Source organism: Ambystoma mexicanum (assembly GCF_040938575.1).
Source record: "Ambystoma mexicanum isolate Mex_15411 chromosome 12 unlocalized genomic scaffold, UKY_AmexF1_1 Mex_chr12_unloc.1, whole genome shotgun sequence".
In the NCBI taxonomy this organism is placed as follows: domain Eukaryota; kingdom Metazoa; phylum Chordata; class Amphibia; order Caudata; family Ambystomatidae; genus Ambystoma; species Ambystoma mexicanum.
In genome coordinates this window covers 6638333-6660551 of record NW_027182322.1, presented here as the reverse complement: position 1 = coordinate 6660551, position 22219 = coordinate 6638333, and the positions used below count along the sequence as shown (strand labels likewise).

At 46.4% G+C, this 22219-nt stretch overlaps 5 non-coding genes across 5 annotated transcripts; all 5 read right to left on the bottom strand.

The window, feature by feature from the left end:
• Positions 1-6319: 6319 nt before the first annotated feature.
• On the bottom strand, positions 6320-6391 carry TRNAH-GUG (transfer RNA histidin (anticodon GUG)). Its single transcript has one exon. It is a non-coding gene; the product is annotated as a tRNA-His (tRNA).
• A 2398-nt stretch (positions 6392-8789) lies between these two features.
• Positions 8790-8861, bottom strand: TRNAH-GUG (transfer RNA histidin (anticodon GUG)). Its single transcript has one exon. It is a non-coding gene; the product is annotated as a tRNA-His (tRNA).
• Positions 8862-13610: 4749 nt separating this feature from the next.
• TRNAH-GUG (transfer RNA histidin (anticodon GUG)) lies at positions 13611-13682 on the bottom strand. The gene has a single exon. It is a non-coding gene; the product is annotated as a tRNA-His (tRNA).
• Positions 13683-16080: 2398 nt separating this feature from the next.
• TRNAH-GUG (transfer RNA histidin (anticodon GUG)) lies at positions 16081-16152 on the bottom strand. The gene has a single exon. It is a non-coding gene; the product is annotated as a tRNA-His (tRNA).
• Positions 16153-18550: 2398 nt separating this feature from the next.
• TRNAH-GUG (transfer RNA histidin (anticodon GUG)) lies at positions 18551-18622 on the bottom strand. Its single transcript has one exon. It is a non-coding gene; the product is annotated as a tRNA-His (tRNA).
• Between the last annotated feature and the right edge of the window lie 3597 nt (positions 18623-22219).

Sequence of the window (22219 nt, the reverse complement as noted above, 5' to 3'; positions counted from 1 at the left end):
CAATGCTCCTTCCCTTCTCGCTTGCATACATGGATGCATGTTCACGCCTCCTCCTTCTCTCGGCTTCATACGGGGATCATATCTCCTCCCTGTCTCACCCTCATGCAGGGATGCATGACCAATGCTCCTTCCTGTCTCGCCCGCATACATGGATGCACGTTCATGCCTCCTCCTTCTCTCGGCTTCATACGGGGATCATATCTCCTCCCTGTCCCACCCTCATGCAGGGATGCATGACCAATGCTCCTTCCCTTCTCGCCTGCATACATGGATGCACGTTCACGCCTCCTCCTTCTCTCGGCTTCATACGGGGATCATATCTCCTCAATGTCTCACCCTCACTTCCAACATGTGTAACTTCTTGTTCTCTTTGACGTCTGGGGCATGGGTGGCTACTGCACAGCTCTAGATGTCGCCCACCTGCAAGGTGCTATGGAAAGCACTTTTCCAGATTGGACGTGCTATATTAACCCCCTCTCCCTAAATACAATAAAAATAAAGAAATATATGTGCTTCCATAATGTCTACCTTCTAATGTTTCATATGTGTAAGCACATTGTCCTCCTCCTGACCACATTCTAAAACTATGTGCAAATTGTTCCTTCCATAAACTGTCACTTCCTTGGCCCTTTATTTATAATGACTGTTATACTCTCTCTCTTTCCGCCACAATATAAAAAAGCCTAGCACACCTCATGATTGGACTAAGAAATTCCTGTCATTTAGTTGGAAATGATTTTCCCATTATCCCCAAAAACTCCTCACTGTGTCTAAGAACGCTTTTTTTCACAGGACAATACAGATCAGATTGACTTGAAAGGTCCTTTCACGCGACTACAGAATGCCTCTCATTCCACTAAAAGATACGCCAGTGCCTACATTAGCCTAGGACTAGACTATGAGTCCCAATGTAGAAAGACCACAAGTCCACAGATATGCCTGTTTATTTAAACATCTGTATTATCATCAGCGTGTGACTGTAAAGGCGGGACCTCGCGCTCTCTGTAAAGCGCTCCATTGGCAACATCAGTTAAATGTCGTTGGTTCAATCCCTCGCGGATGTTGTTTTTATTCCCATTTGTAACTGGGAAATACTGTCGCTGCAATACATATGTCTTATTCAAGCTAGTGGTTATTGACGTAAATGGCAGTGTTATAATGTTTCATGTACTGCAAATGTCACCACATAATGCGCTCTTAATTAGATTTGGTTGAAATACATTACAGTCACCCGATGAAAAAGTGTGCAAAGAGCATTAAAGAAACAAAAGGTTCATAACAGTAACAGGACATATCGAATTGTTTCAGTCCTCCACAGAGATTGCCAATGTATTAATGGAAATTCTAAAATATCTGCCCAACTGCCGTGACATTGCCTCACTGCAATGCCGTGACTCGAACCGAGGTTGCTGCGGCCACAACGCAGAGTACTAACCACTATACGATCACAGCGAGCTACTTGGGCTGCTACAATGTGACGTTCCACCTCTATCATAAGCTGTACTCCATCTGTGATGTCATGACTCATGTTTGAATTAAAGGTTGGTTGTGATGTTATCCATGAGAATAAGTGGACACCTGATCCCCAGTCACTTATTTAAGATCTCAATAATCAAGTCAGAATCCAAATGAAAGTCATCAAAGTGGAGCCAATTAGAAATAATATAGTTACACAAACCTGGCAATGGTGCGGCAGCCAGGGCCGATAATGGCCCGCCAGCCTGAGAGCAGGAAAGTGTGAGAGCAGTGATGGTCTTGTGAGAGTTTACAGCTGTTATTGACCCTGTCCCCTTCCATTGCAGAGTTTTCTCCCTATAAGAAGTGCAGAGGCTCCCTCCGGGGTGCTAATAGTACATTTATTTTTTTGCGCAGGAGAAGTGCTCTTCACCAATTGCACGTGCCAAATCACCGAAGGCCACCACCATAAAATTCAGGCATTCATGTTCATGCGTCCTCCATGTTATGTCCTTATAAAGGGATGCATGTTCATGATGACTCCATGTCACACCTGCATACAAGGATGCATGTTCATGCCACCTCGTTCTCTTGTCTTCATACAGGGATTTTATCTCCTCCCTGTCTCACCCTCATGCAGGGATGCATGACCAATGCTCCTTCCCTTCTCGCCCGCATACATGGATGCACGTTCATGTCTCCTCGTTCTCTCGGCTTCATACTGGGATTTTATCTCCTCCCTGTCTCACCCTCAGGAAGGGATGCATGACCAATGCTCCTTCCCGTCTCGCCCGCATACATGGATGCACGTTCACGCCTCCTCCTTCTCTCGGCTTCATACGGGGATCATATCTCCTCCCTGTCTCACCCTCATGCAGGGATGCATGACCAATGCTCCTTCCTGTCTCGCCCGCATACATGGATGCACGTTCACGCCTCCTCCTTCTCTCGGCTTCATACGGGGATCATATCTCCTTCTTGTCTCACCCTCATGCAGGGATGCATGACCAATGCTCCTTCCCTTCTCGCCTGCATACATGGATGCACGTTCACGCCTCCTCCTTCTCTCGGCTTCATTCGGGGATCATATCTCCTCCCTGTCTCACCCTCATGCAGGGATGCATGACCAACGCTCCTTCCTGTCTCGCCCGCATACATGGATGCACGTTCACGCCTCCTCCTTCTCTCGGCTTCATACGGGGATCATATCTCCTCCCTGTCTCACCCTCATGCAGGGATGCATGACCAATGCTCCTTCCCTTCTCGCCTGCATACATGGATGCACGTTCACGCCTCCTCCTTCTCTCGGCTTCATACGGGGATCATATCTCCTCAATGTCTCACCCTCACTTCCAACATGTGTAACTTCTTGTTCTCTTTGACGTCTGGGGCATGGGTGGCTACTGCACAGCTCTAGATGTCGCCCACCTGCAAGGTGCTATGGAAAGCACTTTTCCACATTGGACGTGCTATATTAACCCCCTCTCCCCAAATACAATAAAAATAAAGAAATATATGTGCTTCCATAATGTCTACCTTCTAATGTTTCATATGTGTAAGCACATTGTCTTCCTCCTGACCATATTCTAAAACTATGTGCAAATTGTTCCTTCCATAAACTGTCACTTCCTTGGCCCTTTATTTATAATGACTGTTATACTCTCTCTCTTTCCGCCACAGTATAAAAAAGCCTAGCACACCTCATGATTGGACTAAGAAATTCCTGTCATTTAGTTGGAAATGATTTTCCCATTATCCCCAAAAACTCCTCACTGTGTCTAAGAACGCTTTTTTTCACAGGACAATACAGATCAGATTGACTTGAAAGGTCCTTTCACGCGACTACAGAATGCCTCTCATTCCACTAAAAGATACGCCAGTGCCTACATTAGCCTAGGACTAGACTATGAGTCCCAATGTAGAAAGACCACAAGTCCACAGATATGCCTGTTTATTTAAACATCTGTATTATCATCAGCGTGTGACTGTAAAGGCGGGACTTTGCGCTCTCTGTAACGCGCTCCATTGGCAACATCAGTTAAATGTCGTTGGTTCAATCCCTCGCGGATGTTGTTTTTATTCCCATTTGTAACTGGGAAATACTGTCGCTGCAATACATATGTCTTAATCAAGCTAGTGGTTATTGACGTAAATGGCAGTGTTATAATGTTTCATGTACTGCAAATGTCACCAGATAATGCGCTCTTAATTAGATTTGGTTGAAATACATTACAGTCACCCGATGAAAAAGTGTGCAAAGAGCATTAAAGAAACAAAAGGTTCATAACAGTAACAGGACATATCGAATTGTTTCAGTCCTCCACAGAGATTGCCAATGTATTAATGGAAATTCTAAAATATCTGCCCAACTGCCGTGACATTGCCTCACCGCAATGCTGTGACTCGGATTCGAACCGAGGTTGCTGCGGCCACAACGCAGAGTACTAACCACTATACGATCACGGCGAGCTACTTGGGCTGCTACGATGAGACGTTCCACCTCTATCATAAGCTGTACTCCATCTGTGATGTCATGACTCATGTTTGAATTAAAGGTTGGTTGTGATGTTATCCATGAGAATAAGTGGACACCTGATCCCCAGTCACTTATTTAAGATCTCAATAATCAAGTCAGAATCCAAATGAAAGTCATCAAAGTGGAGCCAATTAGAAATAATATAGTTACACAAACCTGGCAATGGTGCGGCAGCCAGGGCCGATAATGGCCCGCCAGCCTGAGAGCAGGAAACTGTGAGAGCAGTGATGGTCTTGTGAGAGTTTACAGCTGTTATTGACCCTGTCCCCTTCCATTGCAGAGTTTTCTCCCTATAAGAAGTGCAGAGGCTCCCTCCGGGGTGCTAATAGTACATTTATTTTTTTGCGCAGGAGAAGTGCTCTTCACCAATTGCACGTGCCAAATCACCCGAAGGCCACCACCATAAAATTCAGGCATTCATGTTCATGCGTCCTCCATGTTATGTCCTTATAAAGGGATGCATGTTCATGATGACTCCATGTCACACCTGCATACAAGGATGCATGTTCATGCCACCTCGTTCTCTTGTCTTCATACAGGGATTTTATCTCCTCCCTGTCTCACCCTCATGCAGGGATGCATGACCAATGCTCCTTCCCTTCTTGCCCGCATACATGGATGCACGTTCATGTCTCCTCGTTCTCTCGGCTTCATACTGGGATTTTATCTCCTCCCTGTCTCACCCTCAGGAAGGGATGCATGACCAATGCTCCTTCCCGTCTCGCCCGCATACATGGATGCACGTTCACGCCTCCTCCTTCTCTCGGCTTCATACGGGGATCATATCTCCTCCCTGTCTCACCCTCATGCAGGGATGCATGACCAATGCTCCTTCCTGTCTCGCCCGCATACATGGATGCACGTTCACGCCTCCTCCTTCTCTCGGCTTCATACGGGGATCATATCTCCTCCCTGTCTCACCCTCAAGCAGGGATGCATGACCAATGCTCCTTCCCTTCTCGCCGGCTTACATGGATGCACGTTCACGCCTCCTCCTTCTCTCGGCTTCATACGGGGATCATATCTCCTCCCTGTCTCACCCTCATGCAGGGATGCATGACCAACGCTCCTTCCTGTCTCGCCCGCATACATGGATGCACGTTCACGCCTCCTCCTTCTCTCGGCTTCATACGGGGATCATATCTCCTCCCTGTCTCACCCTCATGCAGGGATGCATGACCAATGCTCCTTCCCTTCTCGCCTGCATACATGGATGCACGTTCACGCCTCCTCCTTCTCTCGGCTTCATACGGGGATCATATCTCCTCAATGTCTCACCCTCACTTCCAACATGTGTAACTTCTTGTTCTCTTTGACGTCTGGGGCATGGGTGGCTACTGCACAGCTCTAGATGTCGCCCACCTGCAAGGTGCTATGGAAAGCACTTTTCCACATTGGACGTGCTATATTAACCCCCTCTCCCCAAATACAATAAAAATAAAGAAATATATGTGCTTCCATAATGTCTACCTTCTAATGTTTCATATGTGTAAGCACATTGTCCTCCTCCTGACCACATTCTAAAACTATGTGCAAATTGTTCCTTCCATAAACTGTCACTTCCTTGGCCCTTTATTTATAATGACTGTTATACTCTCTCTCTTTCCGCCACAGTATAAAAAAGCCTAGCACACCTCATGATTGGACTAAGAAATTCCTGTCATTTAGTTGGAAATGATTTTCCCATTATCCCCAAAAACTCCTCACTGTGTCTAAGAACGCTTTTTTTCACAGGACAATACAGATCAGATTGACTTGAAAGGTCCTTTCACGCGACTACAGAATGCCTCTCATTCCACTAAAAGATACACCAGTGCCTACAATAGCCTAGGACTAGACTATGAGTCCCAATGTAGAAAGACCACAAGTCCACAGATATGCCTGTTTATTTAAACATCTGTATTATCATCAGCGTGTGACTGTAAAGGCGGGACCTCGCGCTCTCTGTAAAGCGCTCCATTGGCAACATCAGTTAAATGTCGTTGGTTCAATCCCTCGCGGATGTTGTTTTTATTCCCATTTGTAACTGGGAAATACTGTCGCTGCAATACATATGTCTTAATCAAGCTAGTGGTTATTGACGTAAATGGCAGTGTTATAATGTTTCATGTACTGCAAATGTCACCAGATAATGCGCTCTTAATTAGATTTGGTTGAAATACATTACAGTCACCCGATGAAAAAGTGTGCAAAGAGCATTAAAGAAACAAAAGGTTCATAACAGTAACAGGACATATCGAATTGTTTCAGTCCTCCACAGAGATTGCCAATGTATTAATGGAAATTCTAAAATATCTGCCCAACTGCCGTGACATTGCCTCACCGCAATGCCGTGACTCGGATTCGAACCGAGGTTGCTGCGGCCACAACGCAGAGTACTAACCACTATACGATCACGGCGAGTTACTTGGGCTGCTACGATGTGACGTTCCACCTCTATCATAAGCTGTACTCGATCTGTGATGTCATGACTCATGTTTGAATTAAAGGTTGGTTGTGATGTTATCCATGAGAATAAGTGGACACCTGATCCCCAGTCACTTATTTAAGATCTCAATAATCAAGTCAGAATCCAAATGAAAGTCATCAAAGTGGAGCCAATTAGAAATAATATAGTTACACAAACCTGGCAATGGTGCGGCAGCCAGGGCCGATAATGGCCCGCCAGCCTGAGAGCAGGAAAGTGTGAGAGCAGTGATGGTCTTGTGAGAGTTTACAGCTGTTATTGACCCTGTCCCCTTCCATTGCAGAGTTTTCTCCCTATAAGAAGTGCAGAGGCTCCCTCCGGGGTGCTAATAGTACATTTATTTTTTTGCGCAGGAGAAGTGCTCTTCACCAATTGCACGTGCCAAATCACCCGAAGGCCACCACCATAAAATTCAGGCATTCATGTTCATGCGTCCTCCATGTTATGTCCTTATAAAGGGATGCATGTTCATGATGACTCCATGTCACACCTGCATACAAGGATGCATGTTCATGCCACCTCGTTCTCTTGTCTTCATACAGGGATTTTATCTCCTCCCTGTCTCACCCTCATGCAGGGATGCATGACCAATGCTCCTTCCCTTCTCGCCCGCATACATGGATGCACGTTCATGTCTCCTCGTTCTCTCGGCTTCATACTGGGATTTTATCTCCTCCCTGTCTCACCCTCAGGAAGGGATGCATGACCAATGCTCCTTCCCGTCTCGCCCGCATACATTGATGCACGTTCACGCCTCCTCCTTCTCTCGGCTTCATACGGGGATCATATCTCCTCCCTGTCTCACCCTCATGCAGGGATGCATGACCAATGCTCCTTCCTGTCTCGCCCGCATACATGGATGCACGTTCACGCCTCCTCCTTCTCTCGGCTTCATACGGGGATCATATCTCCTCCCTGTCTCACCCTCATGCAGGGATGCATGACCAATGCTCCTTCCCTTCTCGCCTGCATACATGGATGCACGTTCACGCCTCCTCCTTCTCTCGGCTTCATACGGGGATCATATCTCCTCCCTGTCTCACCCTCATGCAGGGATGCATGACCAACGCTCCTTCCTGTCTCGCCCGCATACATGGATGCACGTTCACGCCTCCTCCTTCTCTCGGCTTCATACGGGGATCATATCTCCTCCCTGTCTCACCCTCATGCAGGGATGCATGACCAATGCTCCTTCCCTTCTCGCCTGAATACATGGATGCACGTTCACGCCTCCTCCTTCTCTCGGCTTCATACGGGGATCATATCTCCTCAATGTCTCACCCTCACTTCCAACATGTGTAACTTCTTGTTCTCTTTGACGTCTGGGGCATGGGTGGCTACTACACAGCTCTAGATGTCGCCCACCTGCAAGGTGCTATGGAAAGCACTTTTCCACATTGGACGTGCTATATTAACCCCCTCTCCCCAAATACAATAAAAATAAAGAAATATATGTGCTTCCATAATGTCTACCTTCTAATGTTTCATATGTGTAAGCACATTGTCCTCCTCCTGACCACATTCTAAAACTATGTGCAAATTGTTCCTTCCACAAACTGTCACTTCCTTGGCCCTTTATTTATAATGACTGTTATACTCTCTCTCTTTCCGCCACAGTATAAAAAAGCCTAGCACACCTCATGATTGGACTAAGAAATTCCTGTCATTTAGTTGGAAATGATTTTCCCATTATCCCCAAAAACTCCTCACTGTGTCTAAGAACGCTTTTTTTCACAGGACAATACAGATCAGATTGACTTGAAAGGTCCTTTCACGCGACTACAGAATGCCTCTCATTCCACTAAAAGATACGCCAGTGCCTACATTAGCCTAGGACTAGACTATGAGTCCCAATGTAGAAAGACCACAAGTCCACAGATATGCCTGTTTATTTAAACATCTGTATTATCATCAGCGTGTGACTGTAAAGGCGGGACCTCGCGCTCTCTGTAAAGCGCTCCATTGGCAACATCAGTTAAATGTCGTTGGTTCAATCCCTCGCGGATGTTGTTTTTATTCCCATTTGTAACTGGGAAATACTGTCGCTGCAATACATATGTCTTAATCAAGCTAGTGGTTATTGACGTAAATGGCAGTGTTATAATGTTTCATGTACTGCAAATGTCACCAGATAATGCGCTCTTAATTAGATTTGGTTGAAATACATTACAGTCACCCGATGAAAAAGTGTGCAAAGAGCATTAAAGAAACAAAAGGTTCATAACAGTAACAGGACATATCGAATTGTTTCAGTCCTCCACAGAGATTGCCAATGTATTAATGGAAATTCTAAAATATCTGCCCAACTGCCGTGACATTGCCTCACCGCAATGCCGTGACTCGGATTCGAACCGAGGTTGCTGCGGCCACAACGCAGAGTACTAACCACTATACGATCACGGCGAGCTACTTGGGCTGCTACGATGAGACGTTCCACCTCTATCATAAGCTGTACTCCATCTGTGATGTCATGACTCATGTTTGAATTAAAGGTTGGTTGTGATGTTATCCATGAGAATAAGTGGACACCTGATCCCCAGTCACTTATTTAAGATCTCAATAATCAAGTCAGAATCCAAATGAAAGTCATCAAAGTGGAGCCAATTAGAAATAATATAGTTACACAAACCTGGCAATGGTGCGGCAGCCAGGGCCGATAATGGCCCGCCAGCCTGAGAGCAGGAAAGTGTGAGAGCAGTGATGGTCTTGTGAGAGTTTACAGCTGTTATTGACCCTGTCCCCTTCCATTGCAGAGTTTTCTCCCTATAAGAAGTGCAGAGGCTCCCTCCGGGGTGCTAATAGTACATTTATTTTTTTGCGCAGGAGAAGTGCTCTTCACCAATTGCACGTGCCAAATCACCCGAAGGCCACCACCATAAAATTCAGGCATTCATGTTCATGCGTCCTCCATGTTATGTCCTTATAAAGGGATGCATGTTCATGATGACTCCATGTCACACCTGCATACAAGGATGCATGTTCATGCCACCTCGTTCTCTTGTCTTCATACAGGGATTTTATCTCCTCCCTGTCTCACCCTCATGCAGGGATGCATGACCAATGCTCCTTCCCTTCTTGCCCGCATACATGGATGCACGTTCATGTCTCCTCGTTCTCTCGGCTTCATACTGGGATTTTATCTCCTCCCTGTCTCACCCTCAGGAAGGGATGCATGACCAATGCTCCTTCCCGTCTCGCCCGCATACATGGATGCACGTTCACGCCTCCTCCTTCTCTCGGCTTCATACGGGGATCATATCTCCTCCCTGTCTCACCCTCATGCAGGGATGCATGACCAATGCTCCTTCCTGTCTCGCCCGCATACATGGATGCACGTTCACGCCTCCTCCTTCTCTCGGCTTCATACGGGGATCATATCTCCTCCCTGTCTCACCCTCAAGCAGGGATGCATGACCAATGCTCCTTCCCTTCTCGCCGGCATACATGGATGCACGTTCACGCCTCCTCCTTCTCTCGGCTTCATACGGGGATCATATCTCCTCCCTGTCTCACCCTCATGCAGGGATGCATGACCAACGCTCCTTCCTGTCTCGCCCGCATACATGGATGCACGTTCACGCCTCCTCCTTCTCTCGGCTTCATACGGGGATCATATCTCCTCCCTGTCTCACCCTCATGCAGGGATGCATGACCAATGCTCCTTCCCTTCTCGCCTGCATACATGGATGCACGTTCACGCCTCCTCCTTCTCTCGGCTTCATACGGGGATCATATCTCCTCAATGTCTCACCCTCACTTCCAACATGTGTAACTTCTTGTTCTCTTTGACGTCTGGGGCATGGGTGGCTACTGCACAGCTCTAGATGTCGCCCACCTGCAAGGTGCTATGGAAAGCACTTTTCCACATTGGACGTGCTATATTAACCCCCTCTCCCCAAATACAATAAAAATAAAGAAATATATGTGCTTCCATAATGTCTACCTTCTAATGTTTCATATGTGTAAGCACATTGTCCTCCTCCTGACCACATTCTAAAACTATGTGCAAATTGTTCCTTCCATAAACTGTCACTTCCTTGGCCCTTTATTTATAATGACTGTTATACTCTCTCTCTTTCCGCCACAGTATAAAAAAGCCTAGCACACCTCATGATTGGACTAAGAAATTCCTGTCATTTAGTTGGAAATGATTTTCCCATTATCCCCAAAAACTCCTCACTGTGTCTAAGAACGCTTTTTTTCACAGGACAATACAGATCAGATTGACTTGAAAGGTCCTTTTACGCGACTACAGAATGCCTCTCATTCCACTAAAAGATACACCAGTGCCTACAATAGCCTAGGACTAGACTATGAGTCCCAATGTAGAAAGACCACAAGTCCACAGATATGCCTGTTTATTTAAACATCTGTATTATCATCAGCGTGTGACTGTAAAGGCGGGACCTCGCGCTCTCTGTAACGCGCTCCATTGGCAACATCAGTTAAATGTCGTTGGTTCAATCCCTCGCGGATGTTGTTTTTATTCCCATTTGTAACTGGGAAATACTGTCGCTGCAATACATATGTCTTAATCAAGCTAGTGGTTATTGACGTAAATGGCAGTGTTATAATGTTTCATGTACTGCAAATGTCACCACATAATGCGCTCTTAATTAGATTTGGTTGAAATACATTACAGTCACCCGATGAAAAAGTGTGCAAAGAGCATTAAAGAAACAAAAGGTTCATAACAGTAACAGGACATATCAAATTGTTTCAGTCCTCCACAGAGATTGCCAATGTATTAATGGAAATTCTAAAATATCTGCCCAACTGCCGTGACATTGCCTCACCGCAGTGCTGTGACTCGGATTCGAACCGAGGTTGCTGCGGCCACAACGCAGAGTACTAACCACTATACGATCACGGCGAGTTACTTGGGCTGCTACAATGTGACGTTCCACCTCTATCATAAGATGTACTCCATCTGTGATGTCATGACTCATGTTTGAATTAAAGGTTGGTTGTGATGTTATCCATGAGAATAAGTGGACACCTGATCCCCAGTCACTTATTTAAGATCTCAATAATCAAGTCAGAATCCAAATGAAAGTCATCAAAGTGGAGCCAATTAGAAATAATATAGTTACCCAAACCTGGCAATGGTGCGGCAGCCAGGGCCGATAATGGCTCGCCAGCCTGAGAGCAGGAAAGTGTGAGAGCAGTGATGGTCTTGTGAGAGTTTACAGCTGTTATTGACCCTGTCCCCTTCCATTGCAGAGTTTTCTCCCTATAAGAAGTGCAGAGGCTCCATCCGGGGTGCTAATAGTACATTTATTTTTTTGCGCAGGAGAAGTGCTCTTCACCAATTGCACGTGCCAAATCACCCGAAGGCCACCACCATAAAATTCAGGCATTCATGTTCATGCGTCCTCCATGTTATGTCCTTATAAAGGGATGCATGTTCATGATGACTCCATGTCACACCTGCATACAAGGATGCATGTTCATGCCACCTCGTTCTCTTGGCTTCATACAGGGATTTTATCTCCTCCCTGTCTCACCCTCATGCAGGGATGCATGACCAATGCTCCTTCCCTTCTCGCCCGCATACATGGATGCACGTTCATGTCTCCTCGTTCTCTCGGCTTCATACTGGGATTTTATCTCCTGCCTGTCTCACCCTCAGGAAGGGATGCATGACCAATGCTCCTTCCCGTCTCGCCCGCATACATGGATGCACGTTCACGCCTCCTCCTTCTCTTGGCTTCATACGGGGATCATATCTCCTCCCTGTCTCACCCTCATGCAGGGATGCATGACCAATGCTCCTTCCTGTCTCGCCCGCATGCATGGATGCACGTTCACGCCTCCTCCTTCTCTCGGCTTCATACGGGGATCATATCTCCTCCCTGTCTCACCCTCATGCAGGGATGCATGACCAATGCTCCTTCCCTTCTCGCCTGCATACATGGATGCACGTTCACGCCTCCTCCTTCTCTCGGCTTCATACGGGGATCATATCTCCTCCCTGTCTCACCCTCATGCAGGGATGCATGACTAATGCTCCTTCCCTTCTCGCCTGCATACATGGATGCACGTTCACGCCTCCTCCTTCTCTCGGCTTCATACGGGGATCATATCTCCTCAATGTCTCACCCTCACTTCCAACATGTGTTACTTCTTGTTCTCTTTGACGTCTGGGGCATGGGTGGCTACTGCACAGCTCTAGATGTCGCCCACCTGCAAGGTGCTATGGAAAGCACTTTTCCACATTGGACGTGCTATATTAACCCCCTCTCCCCAAATACAATAAAAATAAAGAAATATATGTGCTTCCATAATGTCTACCTTCTAATGTTTCATATGTGTAAGCACATTGTCCTCCTCCTGACCACATTCTAAAACTATGTGCAAATTGTTCCTTCCATAAACTGTCACTTCCTTGGCCCTTTATTTATAATGACTGTTATACTCTCTCTCTTTCCTCCACAGTATAAAAAAGCCTAGCACACCTCATGATTGGACTAAGAAATTCCTGTCATTTAGTTGGAAATGATTTTCCCATTATCCCCAAAAACTCCTCACTGTGTCTAAGAACGCTTTTTTTCACAGGACAATACAGATCAGATTGACTTGAAAGGTCCTTTCACGCGACTACAGAATGCCTCTCATTCCACTAAAAGATACACCAGTGCCTACAATAGCCTAGGACTACACTATGAGTCCCAATGTAGAAAGACCACAAGTCCACAGATATGCCTGTTTATTTAAACATCTGTATTATCATCAGCGTGTGACTGTAAAGGCGGGACCTCGCGCTCTCTGTAACGCGCTCCATTGGCAACATCAGTTAAATGTCGTTGGTTCAATCCCTCGCGGATGTTGTTTTTATTCCCATTTGTAACTGGGAAATACTGTCGCTGCAATACATATGTCTTAATCAAGCTAGTGGTTATTGACGTAAATGGCAGTGTTATAATGTTTCATGTACTGCAAATGTCACCACATAATGCGCTCTTAATTAGATTTGGTTGAAATACATTACAGTCACCCGATGAAAAAGTGTGCAAAGAGCATTAAAGAAACAAAAGGTTCATAACAGTAACAGGACATATCGAATTGTTTCAGTCCTCCACAGAGATTGCCAATGTATTAATGGAAATTCTAAAATATCTGCCCAACTGCCGTGACATTGCCTCCCCGCAATGCCGTGACTCGGATTCGAACCGAGGTTGCTGCGGCCACAACGCAGAGTACTAACCACTATACGATCACGGCGAGCTACTTGGGCTGCTACAATGTGACGTTCCACCTCTATCATAAGCTGTACTCCATCTGTGATGTCATGACTCATGTTTGAATTAAAGGTTGGTTGTGATGTTATCCATGAGAATAAGTGGACACCTGATCCCCAGTCACTTATTTAAGATCTCAATAATCAAGTCAGAATCCAAATGAAAGTCATCAAAGTGGAGCCAATTAGAAATAATATAGTTACACAAACCTGGCAATGGTGCGGCAGCCAGGGCCGATAATGGCCCGCCAGCCTGAGAGCAGGAAAGTGTGAGAGCAGTGATGGTCTTGTGAGAGTTTACAGCTGTTAGTGACCCTGTCCCCTTCCATTGCAGAGTTTTCTCCCTATAAGAAGTGCAGAGGCTCCCTCCGGGGTGCTAATAGTACATTTATTTTTTTGCGCAGGAGAAGTGCTCTTCACCAATTGCACGTGCCAAATCACCCGAAGGCCACCACCATAAAATTCAGGCATTCATGTTCATGCGTCCTCCATGTTATGTCCTTATAAAGGGATGCATGTTCATGATGACTCCATGTCACACCTGCATACAAGGATGCATGTTCATGCCACCTCGTTCTCTTGGCTTCATACAGGGATTTTATCTCCTCCCTGTCTCACCCTCATGCAGGGATGCATGACCAATGCTCCTTCCCTTCTCGCCCGCATACATGGATGCACGTTCATGTCTCCTCGTTCTCTCGGCTTCATACTGGGATTTTATCTCCTCCCTGTCTCACCCTCAGGAAGGGATGCATGACCAATGCTCCTTCCCGTCTCGCCCGCATACATGGATGCACGTTCACGCCTCCTCCTTCTCTTGGCTTCATACGGGGATCATATCTCCTCCCTGTCTCACCCTCATGCAGGGATGCATGACCAATGCTCCTTCCTGTCTCGCCCGCATACATGGATGCACGTTCATGCCTCCTCCTTCTCTCGGCTTCATACGGGGATCATATCTCCTCCCTGTCTCACCCTCATGCAGGGATGCATGACCAATGCTCCTTCCCTTCTCGCCTGCATACATGGATGCACGTTCACGCCTCCTCCTTCTCTCGGCTTCATACGGGGATCATATCTCCTCCCTGTCTCACCCTCATGCAGGGATGCATGACCAACGCTCCTTCCTGTCTCGCCCGCATACATGGATGCACGTTCACGCCTCCTCCTTCTCTCGGCTTCATACGGGGATCATATCTCCTCCCTGTCTCACCCTCATGCAGGGATGCATGACCAATGCTCCTTCCCTTCTCGCCTGCATACATGGATGCACGTTCACGCCTCCTCCTTCTCTCGGCTTCATACGGGGATCATATCTCCTCAATGTCTCACCCTCACTTCCAACATGTGTAACTTCTTGTTCTCTTTGACGTCTGGTGCATGGGTGGCTACTGCACAGCTCTAGATGTTGCCCACCTGCAAGGTGCTATGGAAAGCACTTTTCCACATTGGACGTGCTATATTAACCCCCTCTCCCCAAATACAATAAAAATAAAGAAATATATGTGCTTCCATAATGTCTACCTTCTAATGTTTCATATGTGTAAGCACATTGTCCTCCTCCTGACCACATTCTAAAACTATGTGCAAATTGTTCCTTCCATAAACTGTCACTTCCTTGGCCCTTTATTTATAATGACTGTTATACTCTCTCTCTTTCCGCCACAGTATAAAAAAGCCTAGCACACCTCATGATTGGACTAAGAAATTCCTGTCATTTAGTTGGAAATGATTTTCCCATTATCCCCAAAAACTCCTCACTGTGTCTAAGAACGCTTTTTTTCACAGGACAATACAGATCAGATTGACTTGAAAGGTCCTTTCACGCGACTACAGAATGCCTCTCATTCCACTAAAAGATACGCCAGTGCCTACATTAGCCTAGGGCTAGACTATGAGTCCCAATGTAGAAAGACCACAAGTCCACAGATATGCCTGTTTATTTAAACATCTGTATTATCATCAGCGTGTGACTGTAAAGGCGGGACCTCGCGCTCTCTGTAAAGCGCTCCATTGGCAACATCAGTCAAATGTCGTTGGTTCAATCCCTCGCGGATGTTGTTTTTATTCCCATTTGTAACTGGGAAATACTGTCGCTGCAATACATATGTCTTAATCAAGCTAGTGGTTATTGACGTAAATGGCAGTGTTATAATGTTTCATGTACTGCAAATGTCACCAGATAATGCACTCTTAATTAGATTTGGTTGAAATACATTACAGTCACCCGATGAAAAAGTGTGCAAAGAGCATTAAAGAAACAAAAGGTTCATAACAGTAACAGGACATATCGAATTGTTTCAGTCCTCCACAGAGATTGCCAATGTATTAATGGAAATTCTAAAATATCTGCCCAACTGCCGTGACATTGCCTCACCGCAATGCCGTGACTCGGATTCGAACCGAGGTTGCTGCGGCCACAACGCAGAGTACTAACCACTATACGATCACAGCGAGTTACTTGGGCTGCTACGATGTGACGTTCCACCTCTATCATAAGCTGTACTCCATCTGTGATGTCATGACTCATGTTTGAATTAAAGGTTGGTTGTGATGTTATCCATGAGAATAAGTGGACACCTGATCCCCAGTCACTTATTTAAGATCTCAATAATCAAGTCAGAATCCAAATGAAAGTCATCAAAGTGGAGCCAATTAGAAATAATATAGTTACACAAACCTGGCAATGGTGCGGCAGCCAGGGCCGATAATGGCCCGCCAGCCTGAGAGCAGGAAAGTGTGAGAGCAGTGATGGTCTTGTGAGAGGTTACAGCTGTTATTGACCCTGTCCCCTTCCATTGCAGAGTTTTCTCCCTATAAGAAGTGCAGAGGCTCCCTCCGGGGTGCTAATAGTACATTTATTTTTTTGCGCAGGAGAAGTGCTCTTCACCAATTGCATGTGCCAAATCACCCTAAGGCCACCACCATAAAATTCAGGCATTCATGTTCATGCGTCCTCCATGTTATGTCCTTATAAAGGGATGCATGTTCATGATGACTCCATGTCACACCTGCATACAAGGATGCATGTTCATGCCACCTCGTTCTCTTGTCTTCATACAGGGATTTTATCTCCTCCCTGTCTCACCCTCATGCAGGGATGCATGACCAATGCTCCTTCCCTTCTCGCCCGCATACATGGATGCACGTTCATGTCTCCTCGTTCTCTCGGCTTCATACTGGGATTTTATCTCCTCCCTGTCTCACCCTCAGGAAGGGATGCATGACCAATGCTCCTTCCCGTCTCGCCCGCATACATGGATGCACGTTCACGCCTCCTCCTTCTCTCGGCTTCATACGGGGATCATATCTCCTCCCTGTCTCACCCTCATGCAGGGATGCATGACCAATGCTCCTTCCTGTCTCGCCCGCATACATGGATGCACGTTCACGCCTCCTCCTTCTCTCGGCTTCATACGGGGATCATATCTCCTCCCTGTCTCACCCTCATGCAGGGATGCATGACCAATGCTCCTTCCCTTCTCGCCTGCATACATGGATGCACGTTCACGCCTCCTCCTTCTCTCGGCTTCATACGGGGATCATATCTCCTCCCTGTCTCACCCTCATGCAGGGATGCATGACCAACGCTCCTTCCTGTCTCGCCCGCATACATGGATGCACGTTCACGCCTCCTCCTTCTCTCGGCTTCATACGGGGATCATATCTCCTCCCTGTCTCACCCTCATGCAGGGATGCATGACCAATGCTCCTTCCCTTCTCGCCTGCATACATGGATGCACGTTCACGCCTCCTCCTTCTCTCGGCTTCATACGGGGATCATATCTCCTCAATGTCTCACCCTCACTTCCAACATGTGTAACTTCTTGTTCTCTTTGACGTCTGGGGCATGGGTGGCTACTGCACAGCTCTAGATGTCGCCCACCTGCAAGGTGCTATGGAAAGCACTTTTCCACATTGGACGTGCTATATTAACCCCCTCTCCCCAAATACAATAAAAATAAAGAAATATATGTGCTTCCATAATGTCTACCTTCTAATGTTTCATATGTGTAAGCACATTGTCCTCCTCCTGACCACATTCTAAAACTATGTGCAAATTGTTCCTTCCATAAACTGTCACTTCCTTGGCCCTTTATTTATAATGACTGTTATACTCTCTCTCTTTCCGCCACAGTATAAAAAAGCCTAGCACACCTCATGATTGGACTAAGAAATTCCTGTCATTTAGTTGGAAATGATTTTCCCATTATCCCCAAAAACTCCTCACTGTGTCTAAGAACGCTTTTTTTCACAGGACAATACAGATCAGATTGACTTGAAAGGTCCTTTCACGCGACTACAGAATGCCTCTCATTCCACTAAAAGATACGCCAGTGCCTACATTAGCCTAGGACTAGACTATGAGTCCCAATGTAGAAAGACCACAAGTCCACAGATATGCCTGTTTATTTAAACATCTGTATTATCATCAGCGTGTGACTGTAAAGGCGGGACCTCGCGCTCTCTGTAAAGCGCTCCATTGGCAACATCAGTTAAATGTCGTTGGTTCAATCCCTCGCGGATGTTGTTTTTATTCCCATTTGTAACTGGGAAATACTGTCGCTGCAATACATATGTCTTAATCAAGCTAGTGGTTATTGACGTAAATGGCAGTGTTATAATGTTTCATGTACTGCAAATGTCACCAGATAATGCGCTTTTAATTAGATTTGGTTGAAATACATTACAGTCACCCGATGAAAAAGTGTGCAAAGAGCATTAAAGAAACAAAAGGTTCATAACAGTAACAGGACATATCAAATTGTTTCAGTCCTCCACAGAGATTGCCAATGTATTAATGGAAATTCTAAAATATCTGCCCAACTGCCGTGACATTGCCTCACCGCAATGCCGTGACTCGGATTCGAACCGAGGTTGCTGCGGCCACAACGCAGAGTACTAACCACTATACGATCACGGCGAGCTACTTGGGCTGCTACGATGTGACGTTCCACCTCTATCATAAGCTGTACTCCATCTGTGATGTCATGACTCATGTTTGAATTAAAGGTTGGTTGTGATGTTATCCATGAGAATAAGTGGACACCTGATCCCCAGTCACTTATTTAAGATCTCAATAATCAAGTCAGAATCCAAATGAAAGTCATCAAAGTGGAGCCAATTCGAAATAATATAGTTACACAAACCTGGCAATGGTGCGGCAGCCAGGGCCGATAATGGCCCGCCAGCCTGAGAGCAGGAAAGTGTGAGAGCAGTGATGGTCTTGTGAGAGTTTACAGCTGTTATTGACCCTGTCCCCTTCCATTGCAGAGTTTTCTCCCTATAAGAAGTGCAGAGGCTCCCTCCGGGGTGCTAATAGTACATTTATTTTTTTGCGCAGGAGAAGTGCTCTTCACCAATTGCACGTGCCAAATCACCCGAAGGCCACCACCATAAAATTCAGGCATTCATGTTCATGCGTCCTCCATGTTATGTCCTTATAAAGGGATGCATGTTCATGATGACTCCATGTCACACCTGCATACAAGGATGCATGTTCATGCCACCTCGTTCTCTTGTCTTCATACAGGGATTTTATCTCCTCCCTGTCTCACCCTCATGCAGGGATGCATGACCAATGCTCCTTCCCTTCTCGCCCGCATACATGGATGCACGTTCATGTCTCCTCGTTCTCTCGGCTTCATACTGGGATTTTATCTCTTCCCTGTCTCACCCTCAGGAAGGGATGCATGACCAATGCTCCTTCCCGTCTCGCCCGCATACATGGATGCACGTTCACGCCTCCTCCTTCTCTCGGCTTCATACGGGGATCATATCTACTCCCTGTCTCACCCTCATGCAGGGATGCATGACCAATGCTCCTTCCTGTCTCGCCCGCATACATGGATGCACGTTCACGCCTCCTCCTTCTCTCGGCTTCATACGGGGATCATATCTCCTCCCTGTCTCACCCTCATGCAGGGATGCATGACCAATGCTCCTTCCCTTCTCGCCTGCATACATGGATGCACGTTCACGCCTCCTCCTTCTCTCGGCTTCATACGGGGATCATATCTCCTCCCTGTCTCACCCTCATGCAGGGATGCATGACCAACGCTCCTTCCTGTCTCGCCCGCATACATGGATGCACGTTCACGCCTCCTCCTTCTCTCGGCTTCATACGGGGATCATATCTCCTCCCTGTCTCACCCTCATGCAGGGATGCATGACCAATGCTCCTTCCCTTCTCGCCTGCATACATGGATGCACGTTCACGCCTCCTCCTTTTCTCGGCTTCATACGGGGATCATATCTCCTCAATGTCTCACCCTCACTTCCAACATGTGTAACTTCTTGTTCTCTTTGACGTCTGGGGCATGGGTGGCTACTGCACAGCTGTAGATGTCGCCCACCTGCAAGGTGCTATGGAAAGCACTTTTCCACATTGGACGTGCTATATTAACCCCCTCTCCCCAAATACAATAAAAATAAAGAAATATATGTGCTTCCATAATTTCTACCTTCTAATGTTTCATATGTGTAAGCACATTGTCCTCCTCCTGACCACATTCTAAAACTATGTGCAAATTGTTCCTTCCATAAACTGTCACTTCCTTGGCCCTTTATTTATAATGACTGTTATACTCTCTCTCTTTCCTCCACAGTATAAAAAAGCCTAGCACACCTCATGATTGGACTAAGAAATTCCTGTCATTTAGTTGGAAATGATTTTCCCATTATCCCCAAAAACTCCTCACTGTGTCTAAGAACGCTTTTTTTCACAGGACAATACAGATCAGATTGACTTGAAAGGTCCTTTCACGCGACTACAGAATGCCTCTCATTCCACTAAAAGATACGCCAGTGCCTACATTAGCCTAGGACTAGACTATGAGTCCCAATGTAGAAAGACCACAAGTCCACAGATATGCCTGTTTATTTAAACATCTGTATTATCATCAGCGTGTGACTGTAAAGGCGGGACCTCGCGCTCTCTGTAACGCGCTCCATTGGCAACATCAGTTAAATGTCGTTGGTTCAATCCCTCGCGGATGTTGTTTTTATTCCCATTTGTAACTGGGAAATACTGTCGCTGCAATACATATGTCTTAATCAAGCTAGTGGTTATTGACGTAAATGGCAGTGTTATAATGTTTCATGTACTGCAAATGTCACCACATAATGCGCTCTTAATTAGATTTGGTTGAAATACATTACAGTCACCCGATGAAAAAGTGTGCAAAGAGCATTAAAGAAACAAAAGGTTCATAACAGTAACAGGACATATCGAATTGTTTCAGTCCTCCACAGAGATTGCCAATGTATTAATGGAAATTCTAAAATATCTGCCCAACTGCCGTGACATTGCCTCACCGCAATGCCGTGACTCTGATTCGAAGCGAGGTTGCTGCAGCCACAACGCAGAGTACTAACCACTATACGATCACGGCGAACTACTTGGGCTGCTACAATGTGACGTTCCACCTCTATCATAAGCTGTACTCCATCTGTGATGTCATGACTCATGTTTGAATTAAAGGTTGGTTGTGATGTTATCCATGAGAATAAGTGGACACCTGATCCCCAGTCACTTATTTAAGATCTCAATAATCAAGTCAGAATCCAAATGAAAGTCATCAAAGTGGAGCCAATTAGAAATAATATAGTTACACAAACCTGGCAATGGTGCGGCAGCCAGGGGCGATAATGGCCCGCCAGCCTGAGAGCAGGAAAGTGTGAGAGCAGTGATGGTCTTGTGAGAGTTTACAGCTGTTATTGACCCTGTCCCCTTCCATTGCAGAGTTTTCTCCCTATAAGAAGTGCAGAGGCTCCCTCCGGGGTGCTAATAGTACATTTATTTTTTTGCGCAGGAGAAGTGCTCTTCACCAATTGCACGTGCCAAATCACCCGAAGGCCACCACCATAAAATTCAGGCATTCATGTTCATGCGTCCTCCATGTTATGTCCTTATAAAGGGATGCATGTTCATGATGACTCCATGTCACACCTGCATACAAGGATGCATGTTCATGCCACCTCGTTCTCTTGGCTTCATACAGGGATTTTATCTCCTCCCTGTCTCACCCTCGTGCAGGGAGGCATGACCAATGCTCCTTCCCTTCTCGCCCGCATACATGGATGCACGTTCATGTCTCCTCGTTCTCTCGGCTTCATACTGGGATTTTATCTCCTCCCTGTCTCACCCTCAGGAAGGGATGCATGACCAATGCTCCTTCCCGTCTCGCCCGCATACATGGATGCACGTTCACGCCTCCTCCTTCTCTTGGCTTCATACGGGGATCATATCTCCTCCCTGTCTCACCCTCATGCAGGGATGCATGACCAATGCTCCTTCCTGTCTCGCCCGCATACATGGATGCATGTTCACGCCTCCTCCTTCTCTCGGCTTCATATGTCTCACCCTCATGCAGGGATGCATGACCAATGCTCCTTCCCTTCTCGCCTGCATACATGGATGCACGTTCACGCCTCCTCCTTCTCTCTGCTTCATACGGGGATCATATCTCCTCCCTGTCTCACCCTCATGCAGGGATGCATGACCAACGCTCCTTCCTGT